The sequence below is a fragment of the Leptodactylus fuscus genome, chromosome 4 (assembly GCF_031893055.1).
Source record: "Leptodactylus fuscus isolate aLepFus1 chromosome 4, aLepFus1.hap2, whole genome shotgun sequence".
In the NCBI taxonomy this organism is placed as follows: Eukaryota; Metazoa; Chordata; class Amphibia; order Anura; family Leptodactylidae; genus Leptodactylus; species Leptodactylus fuscus.
In genome coordinates this window covers 69433757-69456532 of record NC_134268.1, presented here as the reverse complement: position 1 = coordinate 69456532, position 22776 = coordinate 69433757, and the positions used below count along the sequence as shown (strand labels likewise).

Here is a 22776-nt window from a genome sequence, read left to right as displayed (position 1 = left end):
TTCATGTCTTATGTGTCCTCAAAAAAACATGGTAAAAATAGCTGAGATATGCAAAACCATTAAAAAGATATTGCCGTGTAAAGCCATGCGTTCCAAAGTGTTACATTTGGCCTGAGCATTGGAGCATCAATGACGCTTGGTCCTGAAAGGGTTAAGAAATTGCCTCCTCCCCAGAGTCCCGCCCCCACCTGGCCAGAGCTTGTTGCAGGCAGTGTAGTGTGCAGTGTATAGAGTGCAGTGTGGGGAGAGAACAGCCAAGAGAGCAGTATAGCCTGCCCAGCAGGGTGAGCACGCTCAGGGAGAGCGGAGTGTACGGTGGAGGTCTCGCTGAGCTCAGCCCTGCGTTACCGGCCCTCTCTACAACATCACAGGGAGGACTGCGAGTACTGGACGGATTATAGAGAGTATTGGGGTACGGCGGAGGTCCCCAACACGGTGGCCACACCTGCAGCGTTCATGAGGTAATGATGCTGAGGCGCATCACACAACTGTGTGGTATTACGTGAGGCTGTGACTGCTGCCCAGAATGGCCATGTCCTTCTTACCACCAGCACTTGTAAAGTTGGTCGCGTATTACTTCTGTCTGATCTATGTCGTATATAGGGAGCATTTATAGTATCGTGTTATCGGGGTATTTCGGGGTAGTATGTGATATAGGTTAATATAGGTGGTTAGTATTATTATTGTTTATTTATATAGCACCATTAATTCCATGGTACTTTATATTTGGGGGTTACATACAATACACAAATATACAGGTAGATATAATACTAACAGTGACCGACTGGCACGGTGGGGTAGAGGGCCCTGCCCGCAAGGGCTTACAATCTATGCCGTATTATACTGTAGTATGTATATATGCTGTCACTGGGCTAGATCGTGCCATAATATTCTACGTACTTTGTGGTATGGAGAGGTTGTAGATATTGTATGATGGTTTTAGAGGGTTATTATTATTGTATAGTGGGACAGTATATCTTGGGTGGTATATATTGTATGGTGGTGTTAGTTTATATAAGGGTAGTTTATATCATTGCATGGGGTTATTGGGTTATGTAGTGGTGTTATGTTATTGGGGCAGTATTTATGGGACTAGTATATGTTATGGTGTTATTGAATTATTTAGGCTTATTAGTATATACTATATACTATATTTTTCATCTCTAACACTACATTCACATCAGCGCTGTTTTGATCTGTTGGAGAACCAGAAGAATGCTTGACATAGTGGGACCCCATTGAGCATAATCCGGTTCTTTGGATGTAGTTTTTTTTTATAAACTGAAATCGCCAGATGAAAGGCTTGCGGCATGTTTTCGTCCGGTGATTTATGACAGGTCTCTGCTGGATGGACACCCTGGCAGATGTGAACTTAGCCTTAAACTTGAAAAATTTTCATATAACATCATTAATAGTCTCAGACTTGTGATTTTGGCAACAGGACCTCTGAGAGGTGATAGCCCCCACACTGCTAGTAACCGAGCCATGATACAACATAGGGCAGGGTTTGGGAAATCCCAGTAAACAATGCCTGACTTTTGGGTTTGTTTTCTATTGATGTCTTTGGATGTTGCTGGACAGGTCTTACTGGTTCCTAAAGTCTACAGTGATGTGTCCATTTCTGGTGGAGGTCTCTAAAAGTTTTAGGGGGAAGAGGGAATTGGTAAAGCTATATCTGCAAAATGCAGTAAATGTGTGACTTGGCCACTTTAGTTATGAGCATTAGTATAGTCCTTACTGCGCTGTCTCAGACTGGAGGGGATAGTGTGTGTGGCGGTGGGGGGGTCGGGCGAGTCTTACAAGGGAGGTGTTTTTTGGCTAATGTAATCTGAAGCTGCACAAACCTTTCTCTGGCTGCATTAGCCTCTTGTACGCTAAGGGCTCGTTCACACGTGAACAAAGGGGCAGATTTTGACAGCGGATTTCGCTTCAAAATCCGCCCCTTTAAAATGGTGTTCGCAGCAGCCCGCCGCTAGCGGAGAAAAGAAGCGACATGTCCTTTCTTCAGGCGGAAGCCGCAGCGCCCTGGACCACGGCTTCCGCCTAGCGGCAGCACCCTCCTGTGTTGGCTCGTTCATTTGAGCCGACATAGGAGGGGAAAGCCGCGACCGTGATGGTCGCGGCGGGCGGGTTTTGACCAGAGACAGATGCGGATCGCCATGTCTCTGTGTCAAAACCCGCGCGGGACTCCCAACGTGTGAACTAACCCTTACGGATTCTATTGTCATGCTGAGTTCAGGAGAATAATAAGGTGAATTAAACAATATTGATAATTTTGTCCTGGACTTGGGTCTCCAATACTCCTCCATTGGTCAAAGAGGAAAGAGTAAGCATTCCAGCTTTACTGAATAAACTAATGAATCTGGAACCACCATTAGGTCATAGAAGAGGTCTAGGTCACGGCAGGATAAATCTCAGACGTTTCTTGCTTGCTACTAACTTTTTAAAGAAGTTTTTGTTGATGTTTAGAAATGCTTTTATTGAGAAGTATCTATTCTGTAAAGTGATTTCTTAAAGGGGTTATCTAGGGATTGTTAATTGCTCCGTTGTTGCATGAATGGAACCAACATCTGGGATCTGAGACCCTCCACTCTAATACCTGCTGGAATATAGAAAATGAAACAAAAAAAAAAAGGTGTGAAAAACAGATCAACCATAGACGCCACACCGTCCACAATTAGCAATGTGTGGCGCTGTCCGTGAATAGCACTGTGTCTGGGGACTGCGTACGTGTGAATGTGGCATTACTGAAGAGTTGAATGCAGTTATTAAAGGGGTTCTCCACCCTCCTCCTCTCAGATCACCAGTACAGAGGCAGTGCAAACTATAGCATTGAGTGTAGGTTCTGCATCACTGTCCCGTTAAAGTAATCGACACTGGTCCATCTGCATAGGTCCGCGTATTGTCGGACCTATGCAGAACTAATTTTGATGGCCTATCTTAAGAAAAGGCCATTAATTGTAGAAAGTAGCTAACCCCTTTAATTGCACTTAATTGTTACTGTCCATCTCACCCGTATGCTAACGAGCAGTAATTGAAAACCTCTGGTTTACTGTCCATTAGTGTACAGGCGACATGTAAATAACGTGTGCTAGGCAGCACTGTGATTAAAAACTGCAAGCAGTTCTCCTGGAGAGAAGAAGGAAAGCACACAATCTAAAAAGTAAGAGTATGTTCACACATAGTGGTTTTTTTTGCATGCTGAAACAATCTGCTTCAGGAATTAGGAATTATTTATTTTATTTTTTTACATGATGTGGTTTTTGTCTTGTTTTCTGACGCGTTTTTGGCTCCAGCACACTGTGTGGACTTGGAATCTTCCTGGAATCCAGCAGAAAAAATTAGCTAGAGGAAAAAAAACTGCTAATGGCTACCATTGAAATGAATGGAAGGCGTGTTTGGAGGCAGATTCCACTTTTAAAATTTTCCTGCAAGAAACTCAGTGTGAACATACCCTTAAGGTATCCATACAATACCTCTCAGCCAAATGCTGGTTTAACAGCTGTCCTTCCCCTCCCCCCATCCTTTCTCCTCCCCTCCCTTTTCCATACATGCTCAGATAGGCAAGGAGCTGCCACTAGTCCCATCTAATGGGCTGCCACTAGGATGGAGCTGCCACTAGGCCCATCTGATATAATTGAAATGAACACATGTAGACTGTCACCAGGCACTCATGCGTGCATATTTTTTGCAAATTTTTTTGTTCAAGTTGCAGTGAATCCTACAAGTCTGAGTTTATGGTAGTATTTTCTAGCCAGGGTATAGAGTTCCCACCCCAGCTGTTATTTATACAGTAGATGTGATACATGAAGGGGTTCTGCAAGAAAGAAAGTAAATAGTATCAGTAGTTAGGAGTCTGTTAGCAGGAAAATTGATATCAAACCATTGACAGTACCTTGCAGGGCTACACTTTCCAAAGATGTCTTTCGTATTCTGCATTGCAGCTCCATTTTCATGAAAATCAGCATTTAATTATTATGGAAGTAATCTGTAAAGGGATTTCAGGACGTTTCTTCTTTTGCTTGGCTTTTGCTCTCCACTCCAAATAACCACCCTTATCTACAGACAAAGTAGGAGGTATCACTGCAGCCATTGTTAGCGAAGCTTGGCAGCAGTTAGGGGCACTTATTTAGGGCAAAGAATGAAGCTCCAGCAGGTAAAAAAGAAAAAGCCCTTTTCTGCTAAATTGCATAAGAACAGCATTAATTTTCAAGGAAAATGGAGCTGCAATGTAAAATAAGAAGGCCATCTTTGGTAAGTGTAGAAGTCACCCTTCAATGCACTGACATTAGTTTGATAGTGATTTTCCAGCTGACAGTCTCCCTTTAATATTATGCTTGTTTTAAAGCGGTCCGTAACTATAGTCCCTTGTGAATACACTTGTGGAACCACAGGCATCATACTTGCTTACAATGTAGAGGTGTAGAGTTCAGGGCAGACTCGCAGTCTGTCTTAGGATGCAACTGATTTGACTAGACATGGGCTTGGTCATAAATGAGGGGGTGCCTGGTCTATCAAGACTAAAGTACTAAGCACTGGTCTTTATAAATCTGCCCCAAATATTGACTGCCAGATTGGAGTCGGAAGGAATTGTTTCCCCTGAAATGGGGCAATTGGCATGAGCCTCATTGAGTTTTTTGCCTTCCCCTGGATCAACACTGTAGGGATTGTAGGGTTATAAGTTGGACTAGATGGACTGATGTCTTCATCTAACCTCATCTACTATGTAGCTATGTAATGAATGGTCAGGTGGGTTTTCTTTGGCTGCAATGCCAGTGAGGGTAAGGCTGCATTCACACGGAGTAACGCCAGCGTGTATCACAGCCGTACACGCCGGCATTACAGCAGGGCTGCCATACACTTCCCATTCATTTCTATGGGAGCCGGCATGCGAGCGCTCCCCATAGAAATGAATGGGCTGCTTCTTTCACTGCGAGCAGTCCCATTGAAGTGAATGGGATGTGCCGGCGTATACGGCAAGCTCTGCTCATGCCGTGCCGTACACGCCGGCACTTCCCATTCACTTCAATGGGACTGCTCGCAGTGAAAGAAGCAGCCCATTCATTTCTATGGGGAGCACTCGCATGCCGGCTCCCATAGAAATGAATGGGAAGTGTACGGCAGCCCTGCTGTAACGCCGGCGTGTACGGCTGTGATACACGCTGGCGTTACTCCATGTGAATGCAGCCAAAAGAAGTCCTTTTAGACATTTCTTTACTCGGTACCTATTTACAGTGTTCACAACTATTGACTTTCTATTGCAAGACCTTCCATTAGACTCCCAGCAACTGGGAATTTACCGATGATTGTATGAATAGGTTCTTATTCATCTACTTTTACATGTACAGATATCTGGCAATTCATGTTCAGTCTGATCAATATCAAGATATGTTGGTGTGTGAATAAGTATTGCTTATAGTATACGCAGACCTTTGTCTCATCTGCCAGAAAACTTATATGTCATGCATAAAAATTTTTCTGGCAATAGTTATGCGTAGCCTACAAACATCTTCTAACAGACCACTCCATTGTAGGAAATAGAAAGATTTTCTTTTTTGAAGATAACTGGTTCTATCCTAACAAAATATGTGTATATAAATGACCAACTCCCACCAATTTGAGTATCGGTAAAATTGGCATGACTGGTAAGAAAACCTTTTTATAAATATGCAATGAGGCTGAAGTGCAGTGGGACATGCCAGGGCCATTATTTTTTCACTGTTATTGGTGGCTAATGAAGCAGTCTGTCAACTCTGGAAAGTGCACACAGCTGCTGAGCCCTAGTAAGGACTAGAAGAGTACCTAGATCAGTGCTGCTGTTGTCTCTTAATGTAAATTCAAAGATGACAGTATGCAATTTGTCTTGGGAGAACACTGCTGTCATGAACTGTCCATTACACAGGCTAAGACTACCCACCATCTTGTTACTGAAACCAGGAAGTGGAGAGGAGACAAGAAAGCAAGTGAAACCCTGAAATGGAAAAATACCTTAAACTCAATTATTCCAGTCATATCTTGCACACTTTACTGTGGAAGCTATACGCTGATGACCATTATATTTAAAAATTCTGTTTTTCAATGTATTACCCATTTGTTAAAAATAATCAGGCTGCAGCGGCAGTATAGCCATACTTCAGGCTGAGGTCGCCAGTGAAACACTTATGGGCAATTTCTCATCACTGTCCAAGACAAAAAACAAACTGGCTGTTGATAAGAAGTAGCCCAGAAATGAAAGCAAAGGATCCTCAAGTATGGACTGTGGCATAGAGCATCCTATGAGCACCCAAATGTATATTGAAAGTGTGCTACTCAGCTAAAATGCATGGTAATATGTGAATATCCTTACTGTGTCTATCGGCGTTGTGTAAGTGGTGTAGATCAGCTGTTCTTCTAAATCCCAGTGGTAAGGACTTGGTTACAGTTAATCTCATTTTGGCAGGGATTTGCTAAAATGGAAATAACTTTTTAATAGAGGCCTTAAAGAGATATTCCGATTTTATCCCAACCACAATAATAAGACTGGAATGCAGTGTTGGTCTCCACTGTTCGTGTAACTCCCATAGAAGGGAATGGAAGCAATGGAAATTGTGTAGTTCTTACTATGCTACCACTACTACTTAGCCATGAAGTTGGTACAAGAGCGCGCTATGTACCGTCCAACAGCTGTGTCACTACAGTACAGCTGTTTGGACAAGTCCTGTGGCTTCTTATCTGCTCACAAAGCACAGTGCCATACTTTATATTACAAATCGCCCATTCACTTGAGGACATGTTCAATATATAGCATCAGCTTATTCTACAGCACCGTGCACACATTGTCCATGGTCACACCAAGTCATGTCTCAAGTAGGGCTCCTGGTCTAACTTCCCCATCTTGGGCTAATTTTGTTTTTTGGAGTATAGGAGGAAATTGAAGTACCTTCTACGTAAACATGGGGCTAATGTACAAAATCCTTAGAAATGTTACCCTGGTTTGGTTTTTAATAGCTATATTCCATAGTGAAAAGTGAGTCACTCAAACATGGCTACTAAATTGGTTACCTACTATTCTGCTCTTACTGTTCAATATATATCCCATTACATCAGGCAATTTGGAAGATGTGTATATACACTTCCTCATACGCAGAAGGTTGTGAGCAGAAATACCCAAAGCCATCTAGAAAGTTATAGACCTCTCCCATCCCTTAAAAGGAAATCATGTTTTTTTTTTTTGTTTTTTTTTACAAAGGTGAAATGATTGCAAATGGCATTAGGATTATATAACAGACCAGGCCAAAGTTTATTTCTAATAGATACAATGATCCTTTTCATATTAGTTTCTAGTTGAGTTTCACAAGCTTCTAAAAGTTGGAACTAACCATGAAAATGTGTTTTCTATTAACACAAAGCAAACAAAAGCTGCAGATATGAGATAAAACTTTAGAGAGAAATGATGCAGCGACTTGAGTGAAAAAACAGGGATAAATCTATGTAAATTAAAAGGATCTCAAAAGATAAGACAATAATGCTTAATAATGGCTGAAAAGATTTCCTTATCAGGTCAAGGACAGATGCTTTTGTTAGCAGAGGTGGAGGGGGGAAGAGGTAAAATGCATCTGCCTTTGAGAGAGACAGAGAGACTGTTTCATTAGATTCCTGTTATCAAGGGAGTTAGCAAACATTAAAAAAAACCCCGAGAAGACAGCACATCGCTGACCTGTGGCACGCAGTTTTTGCGCCACCATGTTCACGATCAAGATGAAATTTGCAGCGCTAGATTTACGATTGTATTTTTTGTCGTCATATACCTGTAGGCTTAAAGGGGATGTATGCACTCTTAAAAAAACACGTTTCCTGTATTCGGTGGACTAGTGGGGAAAAATGCAAAGGGATTATGGTTGTAAGTTTTTGGGTTATAGCCCATAACTGGACATCTTCAGCATGAAAAGGATAGAAAAAAAAATAAGATTGACTTAACAATAAAATAAAAATTATGATCTTTAACTGTGCACGAACTAGCAACAGATTGCACATGAGCAGTTCATTGTGTGGTCCTGTATAAATTGTAATATGTAAGTTGTACATGGAGATCAAGAGAAATAACGTAAAAATTAGAAAGTTTAACTGTTTGGATTTAGTTTGTCCTCATGTATGTGAGGACATGAGCTGAATAGTTGTACAAAGGAATACATTTTGGAAATATCTGGGGCAGGATGACCTTACAAGACATCTGCTACATTTTTGCATGTCCTTGGAAAAATCACACAATGGAAAGGGATTGTCACAAATTTTATATGCCTGTTAACACAATTTACCATATTCCATATGGGAATGCTGAACATGTTGTACCAAGCTTCCCAAAACATATGATGATAGAACGTTATATCCATGAAATGTGCAACCAGTAAAATATAGGACTATGCAGAGGCATGGAAACAAAAAGGAAGATCCAGCAATCGATCCAATCCAATATACGAGTTAACTTTTATTTAGGAAACATTCTTACAGATGATTAAAAGTAGGAGAAATTGCCCATAGTTGTAACTAGCGTCTGCCTGACGCGTTTCGGAGTAAAACAGAATAAGGAGTTCTCTGTTTTACTCCAAGCCAAGAAACCCAGAGCCAAGGAGTTTCTCTGGTACGTGCATCTCCTCTCCCATAGCTACGATTCAACGGGACCAATATTCATTATCATCATAACCGTGAGTGAGCGGTGTTTATCCTTCCATTCTCCTTTTCCTATTTTTGCATTGTTATTATGCAGAGGCATAGCTGGGGGGTTGAGCACAGGGGAGGCAAACATGTCCAAGTGGACCACCAACTTAGGTATATCAGTATTACTATAGAGTGACCATATAATGGTATATATCGGCTCTGCAGACGATTCAAGTGACTACAGTACAGTAATAATTACTGACTTACACATGATGTTTCCTCTAATCGTTCACATTTCCATTCCATTCATCTAACATCTAGACCGCCATGACCACTTCTTCCAATGTCTGTAAAGTTTGCAGCACAGACCTCTTTGGCTCCTTACTTTTCCAGGCACCTGACCACATTGCCACCTGCACACCCATCCTGCTGTGTTGCAAAAACCAAAAGTGTACAGCATCGCGCTGTATATGATGTAGTATATTAGTACAGTGAGGGACAATCTCAATGTGTTGATTGCTCTCTCCTGGTCTGGTTGTGAGGGATCACAACTACCGTTAAAATTTTTAGAACTGTTTACTAGGGGGTTCCTCCCTGGGTGAATTCCAAGCTGCAGTGACCAATCACCAGTGGTGTGAGGATATGTATCAAGGACCGTAAAAAAGGATCGCGGTTCACCCATCTGAGTCAACTAAACTTCATATAATTTATTAAGGGTCACACACAACGCGTTTCGGGTCTTACGACCCTTTTCCAAGTGTATAAGAACTTGCTGTCAGCTGGATGCTGCCGACAGAAAGAGTTCTTATACACTTGAAAAAGGGTCGTAAGACCTGAAACGCATTGTGTGAACCTTAATAAATTATATGAAGTTTAGTTGACTCAGATGGGTGAAGCACGGTCCTTGATACATATCCTGCTGTGTTGGTCTTTGTAGGGATCTATAATTACTTTTACGTTATCCCTAATCTCATGATATATGTAGTTCTCTCATTAACAATTTTTTAACCCCTCCTACATTTAAAGGGGGTCTTCCTGCAACAAGAAAATATATAGGGTTTACAGTGGGTATAAAAATGTCTGTAAATATATATAAACTGTCCTCTCCTTTCTGCCCCCTCCCTCTTCCTTCCCCACTCTATTTCTAATGCTTGGTGATGGCTGAGGCCGTGATTGACTGAAGGAGCATCTCCTGTGAGTCTAGACATACCAAGACGACCCAAGCAGTATCTAAACAAGAGAGGCAGGGGATCTGAGATCCCCCTTAAAGATCTGGAATATATTTCCAATTGATAAAATCCCCTTTTACATGTCCAGGATGAATACATTATTATTGTATTTCCTTCATGACCATATGCCTGTATTTCCTGATAATAGGCACCAGACACACTAATACCTTCAGACCTACAATACTACAATCCTTCTTGCAAACACAAGCTACAGGTACATTATCACTAGAGTCCTCCATCAGCACCTAGCACATGTGCAGTGCACCTATGATGCCAAGTCCAGGTTTCTGATGACATAACCAGCCTGTGGGTTCAGACTTAAATTTTTGTTAAGCCAAATATGCCTGAAGACAGATCAATGTGAACCTGAAACAATCCTGGATGACAGGTTGGTAATGGGTTTTTGTGTCTAAATTCTGTTCACAGCTTCCCTTTAAAAACAGAACACATTTGGTGTTCTCCATAACCGTAAAAACCTGGATAATAAAAATTGAGTACATTTCTAGATATACTGTTTTCTGGCCAATTTCTCTTCAATCAGATGTACTTTGTATGTAAAGGTACCCAATGCATGGATGTCGGGTGAACTGGGAGTTTAGTAGGACTGTGCAGTCATTTAGTGTGTATCAGTCATCCAGATGCTTCCCTACCCATCCATACAAGTTATGGGAAAGCAGTATCAAACATCTTATGATTCTACATGCTGCACCTCTAGGCTCACACACACATACACACTCATATACAGTACAGACCAAAAGTTTGGACACACCTTCTCATTCAAAGAGTTTTCTGTATTTTCATGACTATGAAAATTGTAGAGTCACACTGAAGGCATCAAAACTATGAATAAGCACATGTGGAATTATATACTTAACAAAAAAGTGTGAAACAACTGAAAATTTGCCTTATATTCTAGGTTCTTCAAAGTAGCCACCTTTTGCTTTGATTCCTGCTTTGCACACTCTTGGCATTCTCTTGATGAGCTTCAAGAGGTAGTCACCTGAAATGGTCTTCCAACAGTCTTGAAGGAGTTCCCAGAGATGCTTAGCACTTGTTGGCCCTTTTGCCTTCACTCTGCAGTCCAGCTCACCCCAAACCATCTCGATTGGGTTCAGGCCTGGTGACTGTGGAGGCCAGGTCATCTGATGTAGCACCCCATCACTCTCCTTCTTGGTCAAATAGCCCTTACACAGCCTGGAGGTGTGTTTGGGGTCATTGTCCTGTTGAAAAATAAATGTTGGTCCAACTAAACGCAAACCGGATGGAATAGCATGCTGCTGCAAGATGCTGTGGTAGCCATGCCGGTTCAGTATGCCTTCAATTTTGAATAAATCCCCAAAAGTGTCACCAGCAAAGCACCCCCACACCATCACACCTCCTCCTCCATGCTTCACGGTGGGAACCAGGCATGTAGAGTCCATCCGTTCACCTTTTCTGTGTCACACAAAGACATCGTGGTTGGAACCAAAGATCTCAAATTTGGACTCATCATACCAAAGCACAGATTACCACTGGTCTAAATGTCCATTCTTTGTGTTCTTTAGCCCAAACAAGTCTCTTCTGCTTGTTGCCTGTCCTTAGCAGTGGTTTTCTAGCAGCTATTTTACCATGAAGGCCTGCTGCACAAAGTCTCCTCTTAACAGTTGTTGTAGAGATGTGTCTGCTGCTAGAACTCTGTATGGCATTGACCTTGTCTCTAATTTGAGCTGCTGCTAACCTGCAATTTCTGAGGCTGGTGACTCGGATGAACTTATCCTCCGCAGCAGAGGTGACTCTTGGTCTTCTTTTCCTGGGGTGATCCTCATGTGAGCCAGTTTCTTTGTAGCGCTTGATGGTTTTTGCAACTGTACTTGGGAAGACTTTCAAAGTTGTCCCAAATTTTGGACTGGCTGACATTCATTACTTAAAGTAATGATGGCCACTTGGTTTTCTTTACTTAGCTGCTTTTTTCTTGCATAATACAAATTCTAACAGTCTATTCAGTAGGACTATCAGCTGTGGTCCCAACCCCATTTATAAGGCAAGAAATCCCACTTATTAAACCTGACAGGGCATGGTTGTGAAGTGAAAAACCTTTCCGGAATTTGATGGTGTATACAAATTATAACTATGGTTGAGAGATCGGGATTTTGCAATTGGAATTCCGATCCCGATCTTTTTAGGCAGGATCGAGGTCAGAGGTTATTTCCCACAATGCTTTGCTACTGGCCAAGTATTGTGGGAAACGCTAACAATGTTAGCTACTAGAGATGAGCGAGTACTATTCGAAACCGCCGTTTCGAATAGCACACTCCCATAGGAATGAATGGATGCAGCCGGCACAACCGGTGCTGGCGTCCGGCCGCTTAACCCCCTGCACACTGGCTTCATCCATTTATTAATACAGCATATCAGGGAGGAAACAGAAGAGTAGATAGTATATACTATTGTTTCTTCTCTGCTGTGCTGTATACTGAACTCTGCTACATCTGCATTACTGTACATTGACTTGTCTATCTACTCTTCTGCTTTGTCCCTGAAGCAGAAGAGTAGATAGACAAGTCAATGTACAGTAATGCAGATGTAGCAGAGTCCGGTATACAGCACAGCAGAGAGGAAACAGAATAATATAGTTCACTAGAAACAGAATAGTCGACTTACCTGCACTGATCCGCTGTTGCTCCCTGTTCCACTCGGTCCGTGCGCGCCCCTAGCTCCCAGTTTAGTGTTACAGACCTAGGAAGAAGGCGGGGCTTGTAGCTTAGGAACATGTGGGCGGGTACTGGGAGGAGAGACGTCAGTGATGCGCTCACGTCTCCCCTCCCAGTACCTGCCCACACTCTCCTAAGCCACAACAAGCCCCGTCTACTCCCAGCATCTCTAACACTAGCCTAGGGAGGTGGGAAAGCGCGCAGCGCTCTGAAGGCCTGTAAATGAGAGAGAAGAGGAACGAGAACAATGGGCAGTGGCAGCTATCTGTGCAGGTAAGTGGACACCAGGGGGGATTAAGTAGCCAGAGGATTTTTTTTTTAATCACTACACAGCGTGGAGTCTAAAAATTAAAGCGTTCAATTTTTAGACTCCATGCTGGAGGATTGTTTCTAAAATCCGATCTTCGATTATTAAAAAAATCCCATTGACTTGCATTAGTATTGGAATTGGGATCGGGTTCTAATGGAAAATGATTGGAAATCGGATTTTAAAAACGATCCTGAAATCTCAATATCGGCTCAACCCTAATTATAACCAATAGTTGGATTATGGCAGATTTCAACCATGTTAAAGGAGTAACTTCATCAATACATAAATAAATAACAGGATGCAAACCATTTCCTATTGTGCGCTGCTCTTCTATTTTGGAATTGGAAATATTTATTTTTATTTATTTATATATAGCACCAACATATTCTGCAGCACTGTACAATTTGTAGGGTTTAAGTACAGATGAAAAGATACAGTACAGAGAAATAGACCCTTCTGACAATGGGACTGAGGTCTGTGCTCACAAGAGCTTACAATCTATGAGGTAGAGGGATTGACACAAGAGGTAGCAGGTGCAGCATCGGAGGTAGCATAGCTTATACAATGGTCCAGCTATTTTTGTAATAGAGGTGATGCTGGGTTCACACCAGCGCCCAATCTACGTTTTCGGGTTTCTGTCTTCTGCCGACAGAAGACAGAAACCTGGCAGACCGTGTCCGGCGGTGAGTGCCGTTGAGCGCTTTGTGCTCTCTGCAGCGAAACTGTTTTTTTTCTAACCGGACACAAAGTCCTGCATGTCCGACTTTGTGTCCAGTTAAAAAAAAAAAACTGGTTTCACCGCCGGACAATTTTCAAACCCTTTCAAATGACTGCAGGTTTCCGTCTCCTGCCCAGTTTCAGGCAGGAAACGGAAACCTGCAAAACAGAGACCCGGGGCCCAGATGTAAACGAGCCCTTACTGTCATTACACAAACATAAAACTGTATGAGCCATCACCAGTCGTATCCTTTAATGTACAGATGGTGCCTGGACATATAAAGTTAGCCTGAAATGGCATCATATCGTGTGGGCTAATGTGGGAGCAGGAACAGAGAAGGGTTAATTTTATGGATTCTAAATACAGTTCGGAAGGATTTACATTAGGAATTGTGATAGGCTTGTCTGAAAAGATGTGTCTTTAGTTTGTGCTTGAAGCTGTAGAACTTAGGAGTTAATCTGATTGTCCGGGATAGAGCATTCCAGAGGAGTGGTGCAACTTGGGAGAAGTCTTGTATACGAGCGTGGGAGGTTCTGATAATAGAGGATGTAAGTGTTAGGTCATTGAGTGAATGGAGAGTACGGGTTGGGCGATAGACAGAAATGAGGGAGGAAATGTAGGGAGGTGCGGCATTATGGAGAGCCTTGTGGATGAGAGTGATAACTTTATATTGTATTCTGCAATGACTAGGCAGCCAGTGGAAATGAAAATGTATAACTTTTACAGTAGATTTCTGAAAGACTGATTCAAGAACTTTGCAAAAATCACTTTGGTAAGGCTCTGCTAAAATCTGTATAGTGGTTTGTCCTAAATGGAAAACTCAATGCGGTGCCTGATCTGTCCCTCGGCCAGCTGCAGTCAGATAGGAGTCTTCAATGGACACTACCAATGAAAGCTCTGACACACGTGAGCATTGCCTAAAATAATGGCCAGCTTTACTTTGTTTGCTGAACTAGTCTACCAGTAACCAATCTAGTAATGTATTCTTCCTTGCCCTATTTTAGATCAATCCCATTTTAATATGCCTGGTTATAGTATTTTACAGTAAATGTCATGAATAAAGAAGGGACAGCTGTCTGTCTTGGCTGATCGCATTACATTGCTCTGAAATAGGTGACAGTCTGTTTGCCTTTGGGAATTACAGATTAAGATGCTTTCTGCTGGGAAGAAGGTGGGGTGTTGGGCTATTAAAGGTCAAAGGTTCACTCTTTTATTATATTGTAGGAAATTACAGTGCATAAAGGTTATGTTGTTTTTTAATATCACCGATAAGCAATGTTTTGCATGGGTAAAATGCCAGATAACACGGTGTTGAACTTTATGTCTAGGTGAATGACTTGGAGTAATAGCAATCCATCCTTCAACAGGTGTAAGGAAGTTCTCTAGAATGCAGTATATATATTAATGTTTGTACACCATTATTAAATGCATTTGACTTTATTGAACAGAGAAGGATTACACTTTCAGAACCTCAACTCTTTGCCTGACGTGTTCACATGTAGCAGATTAGTTACAGGAATTACAGTGACTGTCCAATTTAACTGAATGAGGCGTACTGAAAACCATGCTACAAAAACCTCCTCATTCAGATGAATTAAACTGATTTTCAGTCTCAAATTTCCATAACAGTTTTTCAATGTGTAAATATTCCCTTTATGATTTATTCATTTATTTTTTTCCCCAAAGAAATTAGTCTATGCGTTTTTGCAAACGGACGTCATAATCTATCGTTTATCATTTACCATTGACTTCTATTTGTATAGAAATGCATGTATGGCTTTGTCTGTCTCTTGGGGTATGCTAAAACCTTCATTGTATGTTTGTATGAGACAGCTTCTACTTGTAAAGCATAAGTTGGTGTGTGTCCTTCCGCTCCAACAAGATTTGCGCCCCAAGCCCAAGTGCATATGTACCAAATACTCATTACAATACCCCCACTTCCCCTTTTCTGACAGTGCTGGAGACAAAAGTACTGCTAAGACGCAATGACAGGAGATGCCTATTACAACCAATGACCAGTGATGTCTCCTATAGTAGTTCTTTCCTCATCTTTTACATGCGTCCAAGAACAACATGAAGGCTTCTTCCAGGCATGACTTGTCTTTTCAGAATTTGCCACACTGGTATCTTAGATTCTTCACTTTTCCTTCTTCTCCTACATCCTGGTGCCCTAACAGCGCCCCACATATCTCCTTATCACACCATCCACATAATAGACACCTTCTCCACTTATTCAGGCTTCCATGTTAATTGAGCCAAACAGCTGTTGCACAATTCCCGAATCCCAACGCCTGACCCTCTACTCTCCCACTATGACTTAACTATGCTCACCATAGACCTTGGTATTGATATATGTGATTATAGCCGTAACGTGTTTCTTCCCAATATGAGAACAGTGCAATAACAATATATTCTAGTTGAGGAAGGGGGAGCTGATTACAAATTTTGCGCTGGGGCCTAGTAGCTTCAGGTCATGCCTCTGTATATCTCAGCTCTTTTGATTTGGTGAAGTCTAGTGGTAGATTATGGGCTAAATTCCCTTTATCAGTAGGTAATAATATTCTGATAAAAATGGTAGTTCTGCCCAAATGCTTCTATATCCTGCGTCCCTAATTCATTCTTTTTTTTCTGCACTCTCACGTCTTTATGTTGTAAACTTAGAGGACCTTTCACCACTAGCTTTCTGCATTGTTCAGTTGATGCTCAACGATCTCTGGCACAGTTCAAAATTATTTTTTTTTAAATTTTGCATTTATTTTTTTTTTCACACCTGTGGTTGGCCAAGGCAGCGGTTTCTCCATTATCGTTGCATGTAAGGTAGGTGTCCTGTGTTCTCGGTTTGGATGCTGATGACTGGGGTACAGTGTTATGCTTCCACACTTCTGACTCCCCAGCCATTAATAATAAGTGGATACAACTCTACATAAAACATAAGACTTTTATGTAACACTGTTTCACCTCAACAGAATGGGATTCTATATGAGAAATTCATTCATAGTACTGGATGTCCTGATAAATTTGACAAGGTTTGGGGGAATGTGGTTGGATTCCCACCTCACTATATCAGTTAATGTCCCTTCATCTTAGGACCCTTGCCCAGGGAAATTTCCGGTAGTCCTGCCATATCTGGTCTAGTTTTTGTCACTGTGTTTATGGTTTGTGATTTATGATATAACTAAAGTTGTTCAATTGTAGAGAACAGAATAGTTCATTGTTATTTGAGAAGAAATAATTCTTAATGAAAGGGATTCAGTCTCGCTCTTCCTGTTCCTTGCCTTATGTCTGTGCTTTACAGATGATTTCTTGAGAATTCTACACCATCTACCCACTCCAACCTGAACAAATGCATCAAGACCTGAGGATGGAAATTAAAATGGCGACTATAACTCTGGAGTTGACATGTAAAGTGATGTGGTATATATATGTTACCCAGCAAATTGCTTTTGAGGATGAGGACGTGATATATCTATACTTTCAGATATTGCAGATAGCCACACTTTAGCAGGTGACTGAATTGATCAGGTGTAACTTCCTTACATTAGTTTATCACCATTTATTTATTACATTTTCTTTGTAGGTCAGATAGATGTATAACAATATACCTAAATCCCTATTTAATATATAGCGTGTGTGTGTGTGTGTGTGTGTGGATAGATAGATAGATAGATAGATTATATATAGAAAGTAAGAGACAGAGGAAGATAGAGAGTCCTAAATATCTATTCGCTAGATATATCCTCTGTCACATGCTTGTTCCTTCAATGTAAAGACCCCTGCTCGGTAAATTGGACTATACGCTACTCCCAGTAGAGTAGGAACCAACTATAAAGAGGTCGCCGTGAAGTGGCTATTGGGCTTATACACCTTGATCAATATGTATACTAAGAACCTCATGTTCAGTATTGTAGAATCTGCTGAGAAGCACTAGATCAATGTATAAGATTGGGATGTGCGGGCCATGTCTTTTTCTCTTTTTGGCTATACGCTACACCCTTGTCCCCATTTTGATGTGCTAATTAACTCCAGCTCCATAATCCGGAGGAGGAACGTCTCTTCTTCCTCTCTGAATTTCGTTTACCATTCCCAGTTAGTTCTAGTTTAGCCTGGCCTGCTCGCTTTACATAACTATTCAGGATTAAGTTCAGATTGTTTAGTTGTCATTTGAGTTCCCTTTTTTTTTTGTTTCTTGGTCTAAATACCTGCTGAGATAAACACGATCTTCTATGGGTTGTTTTCTACACAGGAGAACTATGGTAACATCCCCCACCTTTGTCATCTTGGTTTCTAAGCAACAGGATCTTAAGAAGCTCATATCTTCATTGCAAATGTTTTGGCTGTGCATGTAGTATGCCTCTCCGCTTCATGAACTCCCTGTTTATTTAATATTGTCTTACCAAAATAATGTAAAAAAAGAAAAAAAAAACATATCTGGCCTCGCTTAAGCTGCCCATATACCTGTTGGTGAACTTGTTACATTTGGTGACTATCTAGTGAATATGGGGGACCTCCAGACTGGTTGTCAACATACTCAACCTTTGCTGTCAAGGATAAGTTGTCTTCAGAGATGCCTGACAATCGCTTACTTCCATCTTTCTCATAAAAACACATCCACACTTGGGTCATCCAAGCTTACATGTGTATGGAGCAGTTAGAGGAGATTGTGGAATCGCTAGGTCGAACCTCCTAACAGACTATTTTTCAACAGTCTTGACTCTCAGCCAGTCAGGGCCAGTAAATCTCCTCTAATTCATGAAATAGGCAACAAAGAATACTTATTTTGAACTCTGACCCCAACCAAAACTGGGGCAGCTTTTTGGGGCCATTTTAAAAGTGGAGTCGGTGGTGCTAAATAGAGAAATGTTAATTTCTGCAAGAAACCATTTGCAGCCAGAAAACTGATGTACAAGGTTTAATCTGCCCCATTAACTCCAACTCCTCTCCTCAGACTCCACAGCTCTGGTCCTAAGAATCATTTGGGTCACAGCTATCTAATGTGTGTAGCAAATCTTATTTTCTTGACATGGCAGCTGATTTAGAAGATAGTATTTGGTCAAGCTAAATACCAATTAGATTAAAATTGGATTAATTTGTCAATTCTTATGGGACTATCCCAACCACCTAATGTACAATGTGTACAAGAGGGGTTGTCCCAACTCGGTGGTAGATGTTTGTAGGGGGGAGGGGTGAAACTGACTTGTTGGCTTCCAGCATTCCTAAACCTTTCCACTATAGAAGGCTGGCAGTGGCATTGAGTATACTTGTATATTCAACCAACCAGAGTATGTATGTATACAAAGGGTCCCAAGCTATAATTGCTGGCTGAATTAAGCCTAACCTTGTGTTCCCTTCAAGTTTAAAATTGTAGAATAGTTGTCCATTTATATCAAAACTAAGACATTTGTACATGGGCTCATGGACAAACTCTAAAGGATGTTTCTTTCTATTAAAACAATAGAACCATGTGAGAAGTAGCTTTACAAGCCAAGATATGTCTTAGCCATTGAGAAGCATCATGGTGGGACAAATACAGAATTTCTGGCTCCTTCACTGCACGTTCAACATCAAAATCAACTTCACATGTAGGTTATAGTAGATGTCAAGTTGCTATCTCCATTTGTCCTGTCTATGATCTGATGACATCTCTAGATCACATGTGAGTGGTAATTCTTCGTTGTCCTTTAACATTTGTCCACAACCTGTGAGTTTTTGTTCTACAAAACTTGGCTTTGTTTCTTTCCTCCTGTAAAACTTCACACTGTTTAATTGAAATCTGTTTGCAGTCTTAGTCTCCTGTAAACCTGTGGCTATATTTGTGCCTTGGAGGTGTCAGCCAGAGACAGACAGATATTGAGACTAATAGTAATGTATGAGGACACGGTGTTATGGCAGTGGTTACTCAAGTACAAAGTGTAGCTAGAAATAGTGGCTGTTATCGAGAGACATTGGTGCACTTTCAAGTCCCGGCCAGGGTTCTGCAGCCGTGATCATTCAGAGCTCACCTGGCATACAGTAAGGTACATTGTGTGTAGATATGTTCTTTCTGGTTCATGTTGTCTGAACTATGTAGACCTTCTTAAGTCATCCATCTCAGTACATTGCGGAATTTGTGAAGGTTTGCATTTTTCTTCTGTAATAGTTCTGTTTGACAGCTGCTTACTGTGCCTAAAAGTATGAAGCGTGATTCATATACCTTGCTCAGAAAGCGCTTTAAAGGGGTTGTCCAGGATCAAATAAAAAAGGGCAAAGGCAGAGCATGGTACAGAATAACAAGAGCCGGTAACTTCTCAGTTCCCTACCAGTATTTACCTGTCTGCAGCTTAACAGGTAAGTACGGTCGTCCGCCCCCCCCCCCCCCCTTTTCTTTCTTTTTTTTTTAAATCTTGGGCAATTTTTTTTACGTTCACAGCTTTGTTGCATTAGGCAACCATAGAATCTTGTAGTGACCCTGGTGTGTGCAGTGTATTGTACTCAAATGCTTGTTGAGTTGTGCTTAATGGATACTTTGTGGTGGTGAAAAGGCAACCTAGAATATACTGTAATGTTACAAGACACCCTTTCCAATAAGTAAACAGCCATGTTGTTAACAGGAGCTGCTCTTTCCAGAGTCTCCACAATGATTCTAAATCCAGGACCATTTCTTTGCATACAGGCCCCCTGGCTATTTGTGCCTGGTGACTGCTGCAGCCTATCACAGGAATGCAGCAGTCCACTCGCACAAATGGGAAATCACTGGTGTTCAGTGGTCCTATACACAGAAGAATGGAGCTCCTGCCGCTGGAAGCTTAAGTTCAGAGAGGTGAGTACTGTATGTTTTATATAGACCTACTAGCAACAGCTTTAAATAAGTAAAACATGTCTGAGGTCTCAGAGCACCCCGTTTACATGGTCACTACCTTTTCAACAAACTTTGCACACCTCAGTAGTAGAAGTAAATTTAAAAACAAAAACCTTTTCTCCACCTGCCAGGCTGTTTTCTTCCTCCCTCTCCATCCTAAACTGACTTTCACTCTGAAATTTCTGCTGTGATAGTTATTGCTATTCAATATACTGTAGTTTTCAGTGCACTGACAGCCTCTGGTTACATGTGTCCATAAATATCTGTGGAGGAGGCCAGTTAAAAAGACATTGAGCAAGATAATGTAATGCTGCTGCAGCTAATAGTATGTTTTCTATCTCACCCCAAGTGCTTTGCTCACATTAATACTTTATAATGTTTTGTATGATGTATGTATGCTGGTATTGCTTCTTAGTGATTTAGAGGGCAGGGTCTCCTGTTTTCTGAATGTGCTATGTGAGAATCCTAACAGCTAGTCTCCACTCTTAGCCCAGAGACCACTGAGAATTAGCCAGTCACCTCTGCAGGAGCCCTCTTTTGTGAAAGGTTATGTTCCCTTTAAATTTTCAGTTCTTTACAACTTTTTGCTTTTCGAGCTGTAGTGAGTGTTAACAACACTGTGAAGTACACTAGACATCACTGGTACGGGCTGTTCCAATGTTGCAAGAGGTAAAAAGGTCATGTACAAGTAGACTTTTTTTTTTATTTTTGGCTGACGTATCGGAGAGCATAATTCATCCTGGCATTTTGTTTCTGGTCATTTGCGGCAGACAGTGAAAATATGAAGTGCAGTGTACAAAATGTACTGCTCTCTGCAGATAAGGGTTGAGTTTTCTTTATAAGCTAGCATTGTAGGAGAACAGCGTGAGCTCAAGCACAGATGAATCATTTCTAACATCACTTGGCTGTGGATGGAGATTGTCGTTTTCTTTTTTGCTTTCCTCCTACCCCCCCCCCCCACCTTGAAGTGGACAGAAATAACCTCTCGATATGGAAGGTTTTGTGTAGGATGTCTAAACTAGTATTTCTGATGCATTCATAATGAAGAGTTAACTCTTTCAATATGACTGATCCCTGAGCTTCCCTCTAGTTAAATTAAAATTAACCTGTGAAGTGACCTTCATTGTTCTTGTACTGTAAGTCTACGCAACACCTGGAGGAGCCTGTACAGTAACACACGAGGTGTTCCGGAAGTATTTATGCAATTCATGTTTCCCTTCTTCATGAATGAATAAGAGATGCAATGACAAACACTGGCTGTTGACAATTGTCTTGACCGTCTGCGAAAATAATTTTTTCCCCGAATTCTGCACAACCTTCTTAGGCTTGTCATATATAAAAATATAGCTGTCCAATAATGCAATGTTTGTGGGCTCCACAACTATCTTATCAGCCCCCCCCCCCTCCCCGGTGTCTTCCTTGTGCACACAGAGATTGTCGACTACTTCTGAGAGCTGCTCATATCAAGATGGGACCTGGAATACTTAAACCCACTGCCAGGTTGATGTCCCACAAATATCTAATGTCCGGGATCATTTAAACGCCCCTATAGAAAGTAGAATGGCAATGAATTCTGCAGCCTTTGGGTCAGATATAATATGTTGTCAGAGAAAACTTTGACCAGAGAGTGTCAAAATGTACCAGGTTTATCACACTGGCTTAAGGCGTTTGGTAATTCTTTAGACTTTCTACTCTGCTTATATAACCCATCATTTAACTCGCTTAGTCCTATAATTTTTCACCAAAATTTTAGCAAATAGGTATATGTGAAGCCATGCCCAATTTATGGCAAGCCATTTTACAACAAAAAAAAAAAGTAGAAGTAGTTTAGTGCACTTCTAAACTGCATCTTCTCCAGTTTTTGGTGCAAATTGTGGCAGAATGCTAGTACCGTTTTATTAGTAAATCCCTTCAATCCCCATTGTGTATACAAAGCTATATAGAATGCAAATGGACTACTAAGGAGATGTCCTTAGTAGTCCATTTGCATTCAAAACACAAAAAACTTACTGGCAGCAAAAAAACTGGGAAGTGTGAATAAATTGCTTAGAATGCATTGTATTTTTCAAATATTTTGGAATAATGGCCTTGTACTGAGTTGTTGGCATTGTGTATCTGCCAATGGCCATTCTTGTGATAATAGATATAATCAAGTGTATTTTGCTTCGGCTTTGGTCACACTAGCTGTCATGGCGACTATCAGGTGACTGAACATACAGATCATGGCCTCCTCTGTTCCATGAATTCAGGAAATTTAGAAAAACTGATTTGGGGTGGCTAAGTTTAGAAATCTGTCCGGTAGAGTAAGATCCGAGAGGGTTAAACTGATCGACTGTTGTCATCTTCCATTACTTATGGAA

The 22776-nt window shown here is 41.3% G+C and overlaps 1 protein-coding gene across 3 annotated transcripts in view; it reads left to right on the top strand.

Moving 5' to 3' along the window:
- The first annotated feature begins 228 nt into the window (after positions 1–228).
- Positions 229–22776, top strand: part of GREB1L (GREB1 like retinoic acid receptor coactivator) — a 93055-nt gene continuing 70507 nt past the window's right edge. For 2 of the 3 annotated variants that reach the window (XM_075270611.1, XM_075270609.1), the window contains exon 1: positions 229–461. The gene's annotated coding sequence lies outside the window, so the exon portion shown is untranslated. Of the gene's footprint in view, positions 462–19566; positions 19596–22776 lie in introns of those variants that run through there. The other variant, XM_075270610.1, reaches the window with a different exon arrangement.